The sequence below is a fragment of the Botryllus schlosseri genome, chromosome 7 (assembly GCF_051294905.1).
Source record: "Botryllus schlosseri isolate E-star chromosome 7, Bs_hap1, whole genome shotgun sequence".
NCBI lineage: Eukaryota > Metazoa > Chordata > Ascidiacea > Stolidobranchia > Styelidae > Botryllus > Botryllus schlosseri.
In genome coordinates this window covers 29,036,699-29,055,329 of record NC_137242.1, presented here as the reverse complement: position 1 = coordinate 29,055,329, position 18,631 = coordinate 29,036,699, and the positions used below count along the sequence as shown (strand labels likewise).

The 18,631-nt window shown below is 41.6% G+C and overlaps 1 protein-coding gene and 1 long non-coding RNA gene across 4 annotated transcripts in view; both read right to left on the bottom strand.

Moving 5' to 3' along the window:
* The window catches only part of LOC145443195 (uncharacterized), a 351,124-nt gene that overhangs the window by 250,278 nt on the left and 82,215 nt on the right, over positions 1-18,631 (bottom strand). The gene's annotated exons all lie outside the window — the stretch shown is intronic.
* On the bottom strand, positions 11,111-11,577 carry LOC145442378 (uncharacterized). Its single transcript, XR_013916049.1, has 2 exons — positions 11,403-11,577; positions 11,111-11,339 (listed from the first exon to the last, which is right to left on the bottom strand). It is a non-coding gene; the product is annotated as an uncharacterized LOC145442378 (long non-coding RNA).

Sequence of the window (18,631 nt, the reverse complement as noted above, 5' to 3'; positions counted from 1 at the left end):
CGTGACCACGTCCCTTTTCGTATCACGCAATATATATACGCTCACATTATTCTTACATCCCTTATGGGACTCAAACGCGATTGTACTGGATCAATGCATCTATCTGGGGCAATTGTCGTCCCATGTATCGTCCTCGTCCAGCTGTCAGATCAAGGACTAATACGGGATCAGATTCACTGCTAACAGTTTTAAGTGAACTTACGCTGGACTCGGGCTTACAACTCTAGCAGGTTATACGAGAAACGTGCGCTCTCTATGTCGTATTCGCAATGTATTGACGTCATGAACGTCGCACATGTGAGCAATTTGGAGGGGGCGCCAATAATATGGAGCCGAGATACCTACTTGAAATGTATGCGGAATTGCAGGCCGCCAAAACAGTGACCTTGGATAAGTAAAAACTGCATTTTTTTCATTCTCACGAATGCGAACCGTCACACAGGTTGAAAAGCACTGTGCTAGGTCAATCTGAAGACAGTATAATGTGTGATCAGGTCTGGTCAAGTGATGACAATTATAAATCTTAATTCCCTACAGTTATATTTCCATGGCTGACGACATATAAACAACTAAAGGTCTATATCTTGGCAAGTACGAGTTTGTAACTTCTAACATAGAGGCCCCTGTGTCACACTAAAGTTCGCGGATTTATCGCCACTAATCTACACTGAATCGAACGTTAACCGAAACCTTATATATGTGTTGTTGCGTAGAAATCCCTGGCGCCAAAATGCCGGCTCCTAGGCTAATTGTCGCGTACCCCGACGGCCTTATACGATATCATAATCGGTCGAGATCTACTTCGTATGTCTTGTCTTGGTATACGGAGACTCTACAAATTCCTGTCCAGCTATAACTTAACTTGAAAAATGTGTAATATACAATACCATACATTTCTCACGACACAAGCCTGTAGCGCTGATTCGGTATGGCAGTATTTTCATGTCGCGGCCATGACGAATGTGTGGAATTTACCTCACCTATCTATTGACAGGCTTCCTATTAATCAATCAAATATGTTTGTGATCGCCTTGCAGTAGGAATCACTAATAATATAATCGGCGGTTCTATTAGTTTTACCCGCGGCTCAAGTCAAGACAGACAATGAAAGGATGCCACTGGGATATATCGTAAAAATCCAGATGTGGACACTCAATAAACCCAGAAAAACCCATATCCTATACAGGGATATCTATAACTAGATATTCCTGTCCTATATTTCACTCAAATTACTATGCGATCGCTGTGAAACTTGAAACTGACAGTCAGTTACAGTCATATAAAAAAGTTTTAGAACTTGATATTGAAATCTCCACGGTTCGAACAATAAATTTGGGTCGGTCAACACTACAAATCCCACAAAGATATGATGTTTTCCACGGCGCTTTGCTATGAAACAATTAGTGCGTAGCGTCCATATGTGGGAAATTGTGACTGTCAATCATGAACTTCAGGGTATAGGCTATATTCGAATGTGCTTTTGTAGGTTCATATATTTAAATTCTCCACGTCATTATAACATCTTTGTTGATATTCTTCTCATTTCAACGTCGGGCCATTATATGCATGGCGCTAGCGGCATAAAAATCAACACTATAACGAGCATGCATATTGACGATCTCAAAAATTTCACTTGCTTTATTATAAAAGATTGCTCGAAAGATCCAGTTTTCCGTTTGTGAATGTTTAGGGACTTTGCTGTGAGCTTGACCTGCGATCACATAACATCAAGAGCGAAATACCATAGGGGAGATGCGGTACCGACGGATCAAAAATTGCAAAATGATCTCTGGCCCTCAAATCTTCTGCCGAGAATAGCAGCTCTTTTGCTGTCTCAACACTTCGATACAATGTAACGGTGTGTCTTGGGCGTGTCACAACAGTGTATTGCACGCCTTATGCGTACGTGACGTAACTTCCTATTACGATAATATCGACCATTTATAAACTCGTGCGAGAGCAATCTCGAGGAGATTCATGCTAAACCTACTGAAATTACGTACAATAAATAGACTGTGTTGAACAATATATTCGTCTGAAGAGTTCACGATACGACAGTGGTCGAAGAGGACGTTCTATCTCTCAGTTAAGTACAGACAGAGTGCAGCCTACGCCAGGACAACTACTCGTCTGAGTTCTAATTGCAGAGACTATTATACCTCAATTAACCATACCGTCACATGGTGCCTTTGAACGAGATTATTTGGATATATCGCCAACACAGACTCGATACGTATTATCATCAAGAAACGCTTATTAACTTCGCAACTCAGGTGACGTGTTCTTTATTCCGTTCTGGTATATAGACTTCATACGGCAGTCCCTAGTTGATTGTGCATGCTACATATAATTATTGTGTGCTTATATTGTTGTTATTGTGTATGATTATTATCTGTGTAGACTAGGGTATTATACAATCCTGAGATGGCTAGCGCAAACGCAGATACTACAATTAAGTCTGATGAGGACCCACCTCACTCTGAGGACAGTAACGCCAAAATTGTTTCACAGGAAACTGTGATACCCGGTACTTCTGATCAGAGTGTAGATGCTGTTCCTCCTAGCATAAAAAATGAAACCAAATCTGAAATTCACGGTGGTACTCGTCGTAAACAGCCGGAAACAGAGAGTGCGTCTGTATTGTCGGGTTACGCCGCAGGTCCGCTGGGGGGTTTTCCTCAAGGAGATTCCTCAAGGTCTAGTTTAGATGCGGGTCCTGACATTGATTTGAATGATGGCATTACTCCAAGTGGAGATCGAGACGTGGTCAATCGTGTGGTATTAAGTGACATAGCTATTCCGCCACGACCAATATTGGGAGATTTGACTAATGTAACTCACAGAAGACCGCACAGGCAGATGGCGCCGTCGGCTAATACAATACGCGATCCTTCAGGGGATATGGGCCCTAATGCCGTTCTAGATACGAGAGTTAACCAGCGTTTCGCGGTTCCGAGTTTAAACGCCGTACCGCAGATTAGGACGCAGCAGAATGTGGTTCACGAACAATTTCCGGTGCATAGTTTAGTGTCGCGATCGGTTGGGCCCAGTCAAGCGCTACCACCAAATGCGAATGACGCCGTTATGTTACCGCAACAGAATAGGGATTTTGAACCAATTTCCTTGACGGCACAGGAACGGGAATTACAGCGTCAAATGCATCAAGTTGTGAATAAACTGAAAAAAGTCACATTCGAAACACGTTATCCTGAGCAATTCTTTGAGCAAGCAGAAGTAATGTTCGATGCGTTTCGTATAACTTCTAATCAGGCACGAACAACGTTTGTTATGCTCAACATTGGCCAAGGCATCATTAAACAGACATTCAATGGCCGACTAGACACGAAACACGTGAATAGTTATGAGAAGGCCAAGAGCGCTTTGCTTCAGCGGTATATGCCACAATCGAAAAAATTGGCCAATAATTTTGCAGCCATTATGGCTTTGGTTAGGAAGGGTGGATGGACCCCTGAACAGGCGTTCGATTACACCAACGAGTACATGTCCGGGCAGGTTGACTGTGAGGCCAACAGACGATCATGGCGATCTATCTTTATCCAAATGTTGGATCTTAGGTTGAGACCATCGCTAGTAACTCAAGGTGATGACGTTGATACACACGAATTATTGACGATTGCTCAGCGTGCGGATGAAAGCCTTCCGACAGGCACTGGTTATGTCAATGCAGTTCATTCAAACCTTTCACCGTCGGCCCCACCTTTTGTAGCGTCGGACCGTGTTAATGCAGTGAACAAACAGGCCTGGGAACCTAGGAATAGATGTGATCATTCCGAGGGTATTCGTAAAATGTTTGAAGATCTTCGGTCGGAATTTCGTGAAGTATTGAAGGTGAACAGTAACAGTAATCAATACAATTCGCGTTACAAAGACAGTAAGAAGCCGAACAAAATTAATGACTCGGGGGAAAGGGACGGGAAATCCAAGGTGGAACACCCGTATTGCTGGTTTCATTTTCGATACGGTCGAAAAGCTACTAAATGCTCAGCCCCAACATGTACCTGGGAAAAAGAGAATGGCCCCTCTGACGTGTCTACGAAGGGTCAAAATTTTCATTAAGGGTTGACGAGCTTGAAAATATGCCTGTAATAAATGAAGTAAAGCTTGAAAACCCCCCTTCATTCACTGGATCGAATCTTTTGTTTTTGTGCGATTTGCTTACTAAATGTGTGTTGTTGGTGGATTCGGGCAGCGAACGCTGCTTTAAGAAAATGATGGATAGCGCGTCTGTTAAGCCTACGGTCGCCTTCAGATGTCCCAACAATACTAGGTTATTCGGCTTTGGCACAGAAGACCTTTCATTGACTTTTGGTTCTGACTTCACGTATACCTTTCCGTTTGAGAAAGCTGAGGTTCCGTATGACATCATAGGAGCTGATTTTATCAAACATTTTGGATGGGTTATTGACATGAAAAATCAGACCATTTCTGACGAGGAACGTAACATAACCTTAACGGCTACGTCGAGCAGTAGGGCGGCTGGGTTGGTTACTAACCTGACCACTGAATGTGCGAATGAGAAGCTCACCGCGCTGTTGACACGTTATCAGGTCCTTTTTGATACTGACTTGAATCGTCCGCCGCTAGAAGGATATGAATTTGACATTTGCCTCAAACCGGGGGCGCCAATTATCAAATTGCCTGAACGCAAAATACCGCACCACTATCGCGATCAAGTAAAAGAAAAACTGAAACTTTGGCTAGATCGCGGTTGGATTGTCGAAAGTACATCGCCTTATTCTAGCCCAGCGCACATTGTGGCCAAGAAAAATAAGGCAGAGTGTCGTATATGCTTTGATTATCGTGCGATTAATGAATGGACAGTGAAGACTGCATATCCTATCAGTTATCTCCGCGATTTTACGAATGAGTTGTACGGCTGTTCCATATTTTCGGCTATTGACATCAAGGACGGTTACTATATTATTAAAATGAGCGACAGGGCATCAGAGATTGCTGCTTTTGCGGTAGATTCTGCCGTATATGCCCCTAAACGCATGTCGATGGGGACCAGTTGTAGTCCTAATTTCTTTAGCTTTTGTTTGAGACAGTTATTCCATGATGTGAAGGATACTTTCGTGTTCCTGGACGACATACTCGTAGGATCTTGCGATTGGGACCATCATCTTGACACATTGACTGAAGTTTTCTCAATTATGGAACGGGTAGGCATTCCTATCAATGCAAAAAAATGTCAATTTGGCCTGAGTTCAGTGGAATTCTTGGGCCATTTGGTGACACCTGAAGGTATATTGCCGACTAATGACAAATCTGCGGCAATCAGGGACTTTGCTCGCCCAGAGCGGTTGAAAGGGCTGAGACGCTTTTGCGGAATGGCAGCATTTTACCATCGTTTAATTCCTAGGTTTGCCGAAGCAGCACAACCTATGTATGACCTGATATCTTCTTGCACAAAGAAGGACGAGCGGTTAAAATGGACGACAGCATCGGAGACCAGCTTCCAGACCATCAAAGCGCTGCTTGCCGAGACGACCGCGCTGGCACACCCGAATAAAAATGCAAGGTTAGCGTTATACACTGACGCTTCGCTGACGGCCATGGCGGCCGCATTGCATCAATATGAACCTGACGGTAAGCTTGTACCACTGGGCTTCTTCTCCAAAGCCTTTCGAGCGAATCAGAAGTTTTATGACATTTTTGACAAGGAATTACTGGCATGTAAAAATGGCGTGGTGCATTTCAATACGTTCCTGCGCGGACGGGAGTTTGATCTTTTTGTGGATTCGAAGTCGCTATTCCAGACACTAACTTCGAGCACGTGTGATTTGAAACTGGCACGTCAAAATAGATACCGCTGCGTCATATTGGACTATCATCCATGTTTTTTCAAATTTCAAAATGGCTTATTAATTTCGCGGAACGCGTCGGTTACTGAGTTAAAATTCTCAATGCATGACGGTTTAGATACTGTTATAGAATCGACACATCCAGTGAATCTGACTGAAACGTTTTTAGATATTTTCAGTAAAATAGACCCTTCACTTGGTACGGATTATGACAGCGTGTTGGCTCATATGTCCCATAGCATGTTGTTAGTTCAAAAATTGCGTGAATTATCAGCCTCCAACTTAGCTAATCGTAGTACAATCGGCGATCACGTCGATGTCGATCCTTCACTCCCTGTTAAAATTGTTTATGAAGCTTTTAGGGGCAGCATCTTGTACATTTTGGCTAGTGTAACAAGCCCAATTGTCCAATACATTTTCCTTTTTTGTCTGATGAACGCTATGATCTGGGGATTGTATTTAAGTTGTAAATTAATTGGTTCGAAACGTGCTGTAATGCGTAAGTCCTTTCATGACAGACGTATTGCCGTGTTGAAGTCTATTTCAGGAACGGCGAACACGTTGCGACAGCGAGTTTCGAAAAGCGCGGGAAGCGGTGCTCCGGTTGAAACACGTGGCGTCCACCCTGATCAGAACATTGAATTGCGATCGATCGATACGGACGGAAATATGCCGGGGGAACTGAATGACGGGAATGTCTCGGATGCAAGCACCAGATGCCATACTGTCGATATCGGTACCGAACAGCCGCTTCTGCAACATGACGAAACCGTAACCGAACCGACCGATGGTGCACAGCTGTCGCCCCAAATCTCCCTGGACGTCAACCAGGGGGATCAAATTGTACCTTCCTCAATGGTACACGAGCGAATGCCAGATACCGTTCCGACCCGTCACGATTCAACAGCGGCTTCGCGAGTATCGCCGCCCCCAAAGAAGAAACCCCCGGCCATAGTAAGACCTGTTTCGCCGATGAATTCAGGCAACCGCCCAGCCAAGAGTGAGTAAACGGAGGAGCACCGCACACGCGTTTTTGGTTGAGGTAGACGTCGATTCTACCCAACCTAAATTGTACTTGCGAAGTACAATTGTTGTATGTAACGACCACATTGTATATAAGAGTGGTCATGGACTGTTGTTAAAGTTGGATAGCCTCTCAGACTTGGCTGGTGTGTAGCACTTGAGCGAGCCTACTGAGATGTAAATTGTGTATAATTTTTTTGTGTTAGGCTTAATGTAGTTAGTTGTAGGCTACCTATTCTAGTGTGTTAATCTGGATTTTGCGTAGTGTTGGGTTACTATTTCTTGTTCAGTAAGCTGGATTGTATTGTGATCTGATAGGCTAACTTGTATATTATAAAAGCTGTAGAAAACTTGTTCATCTCTCTCGTAGTCTTAGCGTCTGGACTTGTTAATAAGTGGTATTGTTAGGCTACTGTATTACTGTTGTGACACCTTCGTTCTAATTACTTCCGCTCATTGCATGTCCGCTCCCTCAAAGGGGGGATGGTGTAACGGTGTGTCTTGGGCGTGTCACAACAGTGTATTGCACGCCTTATGCGTACGTGACGTAACTTCCTATTACGATAATATCGACCATTTATAAACTCGTGCGAGAGCAATCTCGAGGAGATTCATGCTAAACCTACTGAAATTACGTACAATAAATAGACTGTGTTGAACAATATATTCGTCTGAAGAGTTCACGATACGACAGTGGTCGAAGAGGACGTTCTATCTCTCAGTTAAGTACAGACAGAGTGCAGCCTACGCCAGGACAACTACTCGTCTGAGTTCTAATTGCAGAGACTATTATACCTCAATTAACCATACCGTCACAACAAGTTCTACCTATCGCGGACATTTACATGGAATCCTCCTTTTCAAAAAATATTTATAAACGTTTAAAATTTGTTGCTCGAACTTATCATCGGTCCCCACCCGGTGGGTCCAATGGCACACGACCACGGGCCCTATGAGATATACGCTCAAAACTCACATTTTTCAACTTGTTTTGTGTATTATAATAATCTAAAGCTACAGCAAGCCAAAGAAGAATGTTTCGATGTCGCGATAAAATCACGTTTAGATTTCCGTCGAAACTTACAAAATCGCTGCCACATTATATTTCCCGGAAATCGATATTTTGAATTTCAAATACCGTGCAATCGCGCTAAAACACCGCAGATAACTATGATTAACTGCCTCTATATATGTAAGCGTGTTTCCGTTGTTAGGTAGGAGTTGGTCCAACTATTTTACTTGATTTAGGCTACGGTACTATATTGGTCCCCCACCCTATAAATATTGTAATTGAATCGAAAATTGTCCACTCGAGGATGGTATTGATTCGAAAAATATGTGTCATTATATACCCTGATACAAGCCCTATACTTCACACCAAAAATTATTGCCAGTTAGTCTGGAAGGTGATATAGAAAAATGTATATGTCGATCCAAATTTATTTTACACCCCCTAAAACGTAAATCATTTGTCACAGAGCCCATAACTCACGCAGGCCATTGACAAAATTGATTAGGTTCCAAACCCCAGCAGCCAATGCAGATGTGGAACTGAATATCACTGTGACATCATTCTCGTTGCGATTTGACCTGATGCAACCTTGTGAGCGAGCCAGGGGTAGGTCAAACGGAACTCGGTCACCCCGAGTACTACTTCAGAACATATAATTCGATACAAGAAACAACTGACAATCGTAGCTAATGTGGTTACATACACCATTATATTATAAGGCTATGGCTACAGGGTTGGTCTCGGCGATTAGATTTGTTGTCCCAGATAGGACTGATAAGTTGGGAAATCAGTTTAGGATATATCATTCTATTCCTGCAACTACTGATACCAACACCGCAGGCTCAGTTGATCGTTGTTGGCACCAAGCTGATATATTACAATCTAGATTATCATTCCCTATGCAAGACTGGTAGCACGCCCCATATCTATACGCCAAGGGCGTAGCCAGAAAAAATATTTTTTTTGGGGGGAGCGAAAAATTCGATGACGTAAATGAGCCCCTCCCTCCTTAAGATAAAGAAAAATGGGCTCAAACGATGGTCTTGGGCCCTTATTGGATGACTAACACAACATCTGAGGCGATCTTTATGCATATATTCCGCTCATATAAAGTGATGTGTGATTGTAGAAAACTCTGACGTCAGCACTTTCGCGCAAAGCGCGAAAATTTTTTTATTGAAGAATGAAAATTGTTCATTATATTTTTACTTGCATATTGCAAATACGTTTTCATTATCAGATTTACCGGCAAAGCTGATAGTAGTGGTGTCATCGAACATTCAGGGCTAGTACACTTGAACTATGTACTATGTTCATAACACTCGGCAAGACTATGTAGAGCAGTGGTTCTCAACCGGTGGTCCGCAAAGCCTTTTCAAGAGATCCACGAAACTCCAAATTTGCAAAATGGTTGATAACCTAATAATAATAAACTATTTTTGGTTTGTTTTAAATTAGAGAGACGATGAAGCACTTTCGCTTCATAACTGCTGAAAGTTCAGGACTCACATAAACAGAGAATGGCCGTCTGAGATGAAATATTCCACCGTGCAAAGTCATTTTAATTGCCAATAGCCTACTTATACGAACACATTGCTGTTTAGGGATGTTTTGCTGGGGTTTTGGAAATAATTGTACGCAGAGATCCATTTTCTCCTATGAAATACACCGACCGCTATTCCAGAATGACTTCACGATAAGCTGCTAGATAAAAATGACTAATAGGCTGGAGGATATATATTGATCCATGTGTGTTGCCATCATAGCCAAATGTGTCGTCGGACGCGTTACGTGTTATTATTACTTTCGCCACCACCTATATCTGTGGAAATGGATTCTCGGCACTCGTTCATATCAAATCGACGACGTGGATTTTCAAGACCTAGCCCTGTATTTCAAGAAATGCAGCTACAGAATTCGCTTTAAAATAATAAAAAGTCGATGTTATTTTCAAGAAAGGTCATTTCGCTGTTGTTTATCACTAGCCTACAGATGAAGGTTGCATGATAATAGAGGCAAATTTGAAATAAGAACTGGAGGTCCGCCGGGGTACGTGAAGGTGCAAAGAGGGTCCGCGACGACAAAAAGGTTGAGAACCACTGATTTTGAGATTGTATAGGGTGGACGCTGGACGGGACAGTTGTCATTTATCGCTGTTACTTCATGACTTGCGGAGAAAGCTGTCACCTCTCAAGAGATTTTTATGAGTTTAGGGAAGCTCTCCCGTGGGAACACCTCGCAGAACCGCACATCCTGCCATGGGCAATTTCATCACTACCCTTTATTCAGACGCTTCTTAGACGCACGCACACACATACCCTATGGAAGCTTCCAGTTGAAAAGCAGTGTGCAATGGAAGCTTCCAGTTGAAAAGCAGTGTGCATTTCGGACCTAGTCGCGCGGAGTGTACATGTTTTTGAATAAATGAAAGTATTTGATTAATAATATTGGTGCGTGTATCTGTATATGAGCAAGTGGATTCCATTCCAAATAATTACTTCGTTGAAGCACGGTTATCTAGTGACCTCTGGCAAAGATTGATGCTAGTTTAGAGATTGGAATTGCTGATATATATACCAGACCAAATTTAAAAAAAAACTCTTTTGATCAGACTCGTGCGATTTCAAATTAGCACTTTTTAAAGGGAGATGGCGATATTTTCCTGTGCCAGTCGCATTCATGTCGGAGAAGTCTGATTGCAGGGACAGGATCATTAGGCGCCAGCCGTTTAAGTACCCGAAAATCTATATGGAATACATGCGTCGGTTTTATGGCCGTCAATCATTTTGGGAGCGCACTTTGCGGAGTCGCATGTAACCTACTTTATATGTCTTCGTGTGTCCCGTAACGGGAATTGTCGGAGCTAACAGTCCCCAATCCCCATACTGAACTGAGAACCCTAAACTCAATCAACCCAACGACCTTGAGTTACTCTCGTCTATCTACTGGTACTGTTGTATTCTCATAACTAAGAATGCAGCTAAAATCAATAGTGGGTATTTGCGGAAGATTATTTTCGGGACACCAATAATAAAACCAAGACAGTTATGATCATGGACACTAAATCGCGCGAAGCGCGAAGAAAATTTTTAGGTTGCATTCATCTGCCCTAACATAATGTCATATTTATTGATTTTACGAAAAATTTTCCAAATTTTTTTTTTTTTTGGGGGGGGGGGTGCGATCGCCCCTCGCTGGCTACGCCAGTGATCTACGCTTTCGTAAGACACCGCTTATGCGGATCAGCTGGCGAGGAGGAGCCAAATTCAATTTAATATTATTAGTTTCATACTTTCAATGTGCGGCACGATACACAAGACAAAGTGAGACACAATGAACAGATAGGACGATACTGAAACAAGCAAGTCCGATGTAAAATTGTCTGATCCTGATTTATTCGGGTGTCTGATGTCCTTCCCTTGCTCCGTTTTATTCACTTTCCTTGCATTCGGCCATCACGGAGATATGTTTGAAAGACACTGTAAAATAGCAACGTATGGGGAAACCAAAATAAACCCAAGACACGCAATTTTGTAACCGACTCCAGAACGTGATACTGCCAAGAATCGAATTGATGTTTCATGCGTCGAATTCACCGCAAGGCAACTCCCCCATGTCCAGTTCACAATACCATGACTCGTGCGAGAACGCAATGCTATATATCCGGCACCACCGTATTTTTGTTTTGGTGCTGTACTGTTTTTACAGGTGCATTGGATGCTCGAAACCAAAAGCCGGCAAGATAAACGCCGGATTGTGACGTATTGATTGAGAGAGATCATAAATAAGAGAAAATAAGTGTGAATGGGGAACACGGTTGTTTTACACGTGAAACACTATTATTTTTTACATATTCATGGGGAACACTAATCCGTGATGTTCATGGGGAACATTCCTCGATGTGTGGGGAATAACGAAGAAGTGCCCTAAGATCTATATATTTTTATTTTTCAAGCCCAAATTTGAATTGATATATGTCCTTTCGTCAAATCGACCCGCTGAGATGGATCGCGAAAGAATAAAGATTGGGAGCAAAAAAGCTCCTTTCTTGCTACCGGTACTTTGGCTTCCATTTTGTCAAGATTGTCACTCTTGCTCTCGGCCTTCGTGTGGTTACTACTTTGCTTCTCCTATAACATATTACAAATTTTCCTCATAAATAAACGCGAGCTCATTTCTGAGGGCCTGGTCATCCGTTGGATTATTCAGAGTACTAATTCTTCTCAATAGCTTCTTTGCTATTTTTCGTGTTATTTCCTTAGTTGCTTCATTAACGTTAATCCAACGTTTTTTGTTTTTATCTAGTTCTATCTTTCTTTGATTATCTCTTTCTTTATTATACTTATTATTGTGCAGTCTTCGGATCCTTCTAAAATATAATTATATAGAACCGAGTCCTTGTTCATGATTTTTGATTTAAGTACTCCTGCAAAGTTACCATACAGGCTCTTTGCAAGTTTACAATTGATCAGTAAGTGCTCAAAATTATCTCTTTGGTCTCCACAGAATCTGCATTTTGTAGATTCCACTGGTTGTGATCCTATGTTTAGGATGTTCAACCTTCTTCTGTCGTCGCCGAGGAAGTGCCCTCCTGACGCCGCTCTTGCATTAATAACTCTTTCCTCATTTGTTATATAGCTTTTACATCCTCTAATCTCTGTTACTTTTCTAGTTTTGTCCAAATTCCACTTTTAGTAGTACGTCTGTTGGTATGTCTTTTTGTTTTTTAATCTCTCGGTAGATGTCTTACATTGGGACATCATACGCTTCAAGTATCCTGAATAGGTACCCGTGATATTTACCTTATCAAAGGCCTTCTCTTGGTCATACGAGATTATAAGTAAATCTTGAGTTTTGTATACAGCGTGGTCAATTGCTGCTTTGATATTCCTCATTGCATCCGTTATCTGTCGATCATGGATGCCACATTTTTGAGTATTTGAAATCAAATTGGTCATTACATGTTTCAATCTATTTGCAATAACTCCTGTCAAAGTTATATAGTCCATGTTTAATAACGTGATTGGCCTCCAATTTTTTAGCTCTGACGAATCTCCCTTCTTGTATATTCTTGTATATTAATCCCTCTTTTCAAGGTGTCGCAGGTATTCCCAAGGAGCAAAGCGTTATTAAAGATCTTTGTCAAAGGACCTGTCAGGTGAGCCCAGTATGCAATGTAGAACTCCTTTGGGAGTCCATCACTACCTGGGGTTCTATCATTCGACATCTTTTTAATCGTGTTTATAATTTCATTCTCAGTTATTTCACTTGCTAAAATCTCCTTTTCTTGTTGTCCTATTGATACATTTTCTAATTCGCCAAGGTATGTGTCTTGTTGGTTTCTATTTATTTTTTACTGTTTTTGCCACAATTTGGTGCAGAAGTCTTGTGTTAGTTTTTTGATTTGGATAGGGTTAGAAATGATTATGCCTTGATTATTTTTAATTTTATTCAAGCTTTGAAGTGCCAGTCTTTTCAGTTTATCAAAGAAGAATTTGGTGGATTTTCCCCCGAATTCTATGTCCTTCATTTTTGCCAAATTTGTGATTGTGTCGATTTTTTGTTTCTCTATCCTTTTCAATTCGTTGGATAGTTTAATTTTATAAGAAAAGTGGTGTTGATCGCTGTTTTCTTGCAATTCTTCTAGTATTTCTTTTTCACGCATAGATTGTACTGCGCTTTCTCTAACCTCATGCGCTCTCATTTCCTTTTTGAGTGCATCTTTGAGATCGTCCCACCACATAGTGATGTGGGAGTAGTTATTTTGATTCATATTTTCTATTGTCGCTATTATAGTATCTCTCAACGCCCTGTTGTTTAGCTTTAAAGTGTTGCATTTCCATATGCCTTTTGTCTTATGTATGTCTTGTTCCATATCTATCTGTAGTTCCATCAGTGTATGTCTTGTTCCATATCTATCTGTAGTTCCATCAAGAAAGTATGGTCCGATGCTTTTTGTTGCATATATGTTCTCGATTCTCCTTTCTTGTTGTAAAGTTATTTTTGTAAAGGTTCTCCTATTCGGATTTCTCCACCGGTATATATCACGGTATTTGTGTAACTCGATGAGTCGTTTCCAAATTTTCGCTGCTGGGGTTTCTCGCTCTTAATCTCGATGTAAGATATTTATAGAAATCTGTCTGCTTTCTGGATGTTATTGGAGGAGCGAATACGTTCCATATTTCCAATTTATCCATGTCTCTCTTCAGTATTATTCTTTGACTTCTGTGTTTTACTGTGATATTGTGTATCTCTATTTCAGCTCTTGTCTAACGATAAGCATAGTGCCTTGGTAGTAGTTTGGAGACTTTACTGTTCGGTCAGTCAAGCTAGGTCAGTCCAGCTATCTTTTTGATCCAGACAATTATCAAAGTGATTGAAGTTACACCAGCTGTTTATCGCATCTTTTTTGTCTGTGTACTTCTTGAATACACAATGTGTACTTCTTAATACACAATGTGTACTTCTTGAATACACAATGTGTACTCCTTGAATACACAAAATATAAATATCTATATTTCTTTTCTTGGGCATTCCTGTAACGGTATCCCAGCCTCTGGAAAGACCGTTGGCGTCGAGAGATACGATTTTTAGCGACATTGCAAACTTGTGGTTTGTTCATTACCAATCTTACTAGTGCCTAATCGTTTCAGTTCTTGGGTTTTCCTTTTCTTGTTTCTGGTTGTAACCTTTGCATATTCTTCCTCTCGGTCCGATCCCATCTCTGACTCTTGAGATATCAGTGACCAGATCTGTGTTCGTATTTATAATTGTTCCATCTGTTTCGTTCTCAGAATCTGATTATGATGGGGACATCTGTAGGTCTCCTGCTAAGGAGTGCTCAAGTTCATTCTCATTTTCATTCTTGCATCACATAGATGCTGTTATTTTCCTTTATTTCGTTAACCACTAAGGTATCGCTTGTGTCAGTTTCATCCACTGAGGATCCACTGTGTATGTGTCGAGCAGTTTCCTCTTCCGCACTCACTAAGAGTGGTACGGAGATCACTGTCCTTTTCTTGTTTATTTTGCTGTTCTAGGTCAGGGCGGTTTTGTCTAAGGTGACCTTCCTTGTTACATTGATTGGTCGCATTTTATCAGGGTACATGCTGCCGCATAATGTCCCCGTTTCTTGCATTTATAGCAAGTTATGGACTTCGACGCTCTAGCGTAAGCCGGAGTGAATACCTTGCAGTTTGCCCCTTCAATGTTTATAAAAGGCGGCAGTTTATTTTCGGTGTAGTTTGCGATGGCTACAGCTCTGTAGCCATTGTGTAGTTTTAGGTTTTTGCGATACATCGTTTTTATGCCAATCATCTTTCCAGGATTCCATCTTTCAACGGCCTGCTTGACAGAATCATCTGAAGTCTCAGACGGGACAGCTCTGAGATTTACAATCGTCGGCGTCGCGCCAGGTATGCTGTACTTCTTTCCAGTGAGGTGAACAGTGTTCTGTTCGTTTAAAAGCTCGTTTCGAGCTTGTTCATTACCCATTGTGATATCGAATGTTTCCGGGCCAACCGCTTCCAGTTGGCTGCGGTATTTTTTCGGGTGACCGATTTTTCCCAAAATAGCTATTACTGCCGAAAGTGTTATCTCAACATCATCTTTCAGATCAACCATCACCTTTCAGATCAACAGAGCAAGGTCAGCGACCGTGGGTTCTTGTCGACATTATTTCCTTCTTAGTTATTTTATTTCCAAAATAATATAATAAACACATGTAAAGAATATTCAAATAAGTGCACTGCTTAGGTAAGTATGGGGTTTGGTAGGATAAGATGGCGATCATCTTAAAAACTCCAAACAGGATGCGGTCTGGTATTATTTCGGAGATGTTTACTAGACTTTGCGGTGAGTATACTTTCAATAGGTTCAATTCTATTTGCATTACATTTTCTAGGGTTTAGGGTGGTTCCGAGTTTTCCAAAACTTCGAAAAATTTTATATTCAACTTATTTTCAGTTCCGAATTGATTTTCATTGGATATGTAGAATATTTTCATATTCTATTTCGAGTACTTCACTTGCTATATTCGGGTTTCTTTGGAATACTTATTGTTATGGATTCGAAAAAATTTGCCTATATATATTGGGATTTCTTACCTTTATGGGGACTGGTCGACTGTGGACGTAACTCTCCTAACTCCGGTTTCGTGTCTGGCCGGGTTTGGGGAGGGCTTGGGGGGTGGGTAGTGGGGTCTAGGGGGTTGGGTTGGTTTATTTGGGTGGGTTGTGGGCATTGTTTATTCGTCAGAAAGAAGTGCATCAAAAGTGTTTACATTCGTCAGAAAGAAGTGCATCAAAAGTGTTTACATATAAATCGACGTGCGAAGGTGAGGAATGGATACAGTAGGAATTAAATAAAGTAATTGCAAGCAGATACGTCATACATAAATATTGAATATTACGTTTTGAAGTACATACATTTCGTTATTTGTGACATATAGTTTCATATCGCGTATACATATGGCGATATGTATTGGATTCTTTTACATTAGTGTGCGGCGTTAAGCGTGATTCGCCTGCTTTTTCAAAGACACATTACGAGTAGTGAAATATAGATATGCGTATTCATCATAGACTATCGCGCGCTCGCGTATCTTCGATCGGTCTTTCGTGTTTCTTCTGCGTCTTCTTTTATTCTATTGGTGTTCACGTTATCGTCAAACGTCTGTTGTTGCGCGTAAATGTATAGTTCGCGAGTATCATACGAGGGTGCATATGCTTATGGCATATGTACAATATATATCGCGCGCGCCGCGTGAGTCACGAGAGTTCGCGTTTTGTTCGTCGTTCATCCTGTGTCTCAGGATCGTCGTCTCGTGGGTTGAAGTTTTCGCCGTATTCGGTCGATGTTATCGTTGACGTCTTCTGCATATTCGTTATGGATGTCTAGCGTCCGCTTCCACTCCCACGTTAAAATCTTCATTTGCATGAATGTGGGGAGTACGATCGATCTACACGGCCCGCCGTATTGGTTTTTCATGATTTGTCCAGGCGTCGCGTTGATGTCGGCTCGTATTTCGTCTTCGAGATCGGATCTAATAATTTAAAACAGCTTTTTGTATATGGGGCATTCCTCGAAGATATGCTGCATATTATCGATTCGGTATTTGCAGAATTTGCAATCATTTTTCAGTTGCTCTGCTTGGCGGGTCGTCCAGCCGGCGTCTATCTTTCTCGCCCCTGAAAAATATGCTTCGGTGTTGATACGATATGAAATGACTCTTTGTCTGTTGTTAATATGCTGTTTTATGTCATTTTCATATAACCATATCGTTTTCCATGTTGGTGCCTCCTGGTCTCCATAGTTCGTTTTCTTTTTGAGCAGTTGTTTATATATCTCCTTCTGGCTCAGGTCTTCTGGGAGGGGTCTCGTCCTGGTGTTTCAGTGATTCATAAGTGTTCTTTTCTTCCAGCCAGTTGTCAGTTGGCCTGTGCCTGTAGGCATATGAATTATTATATAATTTGGTGGTTATTGTTCTCACCTTTGTTCCCAGGTTATAGATCGCCTCTGCATGCCAGGCTTCTGATGGTGTATCAATTTTCGCGAGTTCTTGCATTCTTTTGACCTTCCTCGTTGCGATGGTAGTTTCGATATCGGGGAGTGCAATGCCGCCATATTCGATGGGCTTTATGAGAGTCATACGCGATTTTTGTTCCAACTTCTCGGGGTGCCATAGGATTCCGTAGATGACTCTTTCCAGTTGCTTCAGTTGCTCTCTGGTGATCTGAATGTTTAGGTAGGTATAGGTTATTTTGCTCATGATATAGGCTTGGATTGCCTTGATCTTTCCAATCCATGTAAGTTTCTTTGATTTGGCCCGCACTTTCTTTTACTTCTTTGATGAGTTTCTCGTAGTTTTTTCCTTTGTCGTTTTCGCCATGTTGTATCCCCAGTATCTTTGTTGTTTTTGTCTTCATATTTTTATATATCGAATTTTCGAGCACCATTTTAGATTTCTGATTGAGGGGGATTAATTCAGTTTTTTGCAGGTTAATGTCTAGTCCAGTCACGTGATAGTGGGTGTTGTATTCTCCCAGCGCTTCTCTGACGGCTTGGATTGACCCCAAGTATAGTGTAACATCATCCGCGAATTGATCTATCTTTTTGGTGACTGCGCCTATTTTCAGGCCTTTTATTTTATCATTGGCGGCGATTCGTTTGGCCAGGGGATCCGCGCTAATCACATAAAGACATGCTCAGGGGGCAACCCTGCCGTATTCCCCTGGTGCAACTGATTTTTGCAATTTCGAGTTCGTTAATCTCTTTGGCAGCGGTCGGCCTATCATAGATCTTTTTGATGGCGTTTAAGGTCGATTTTGCGAGGGGGAGCCTCTCAAGGATAGATAGTAACATTTCTTGGTTGACTTTATCAAAAGCCTTTTTTTTGCATCTATGGCCATGATATAGGCTTCGGTGCTCTTTTCGCCAAAATATCTTTGTATTGAGTCTATATTATTATGAATAGGGTCCGTCAAGCAAAATCAGTATATCCGCTAGTGGCGCTAGACTTGAGTTGTTACCTTCTACTAGAGAACTTACTGGGAGCTTTTGACAACCGATCAGTACCGTGAGTCGTCTTTGTAGTTTGATTGATGAGGATTGTAAGCTCTCAACGGAGGTATGCCGCAGTACTGCTGTGCCCCCAGATGTAATTATACATCCTAGGGTCACATGTTTCCCACTGACATGGATTTACAGTTGAAGTGGCGAGTAGCGATTAGGAGAAATGTGGAGACCTGACTTGTATCGCGACCGCGTTTGT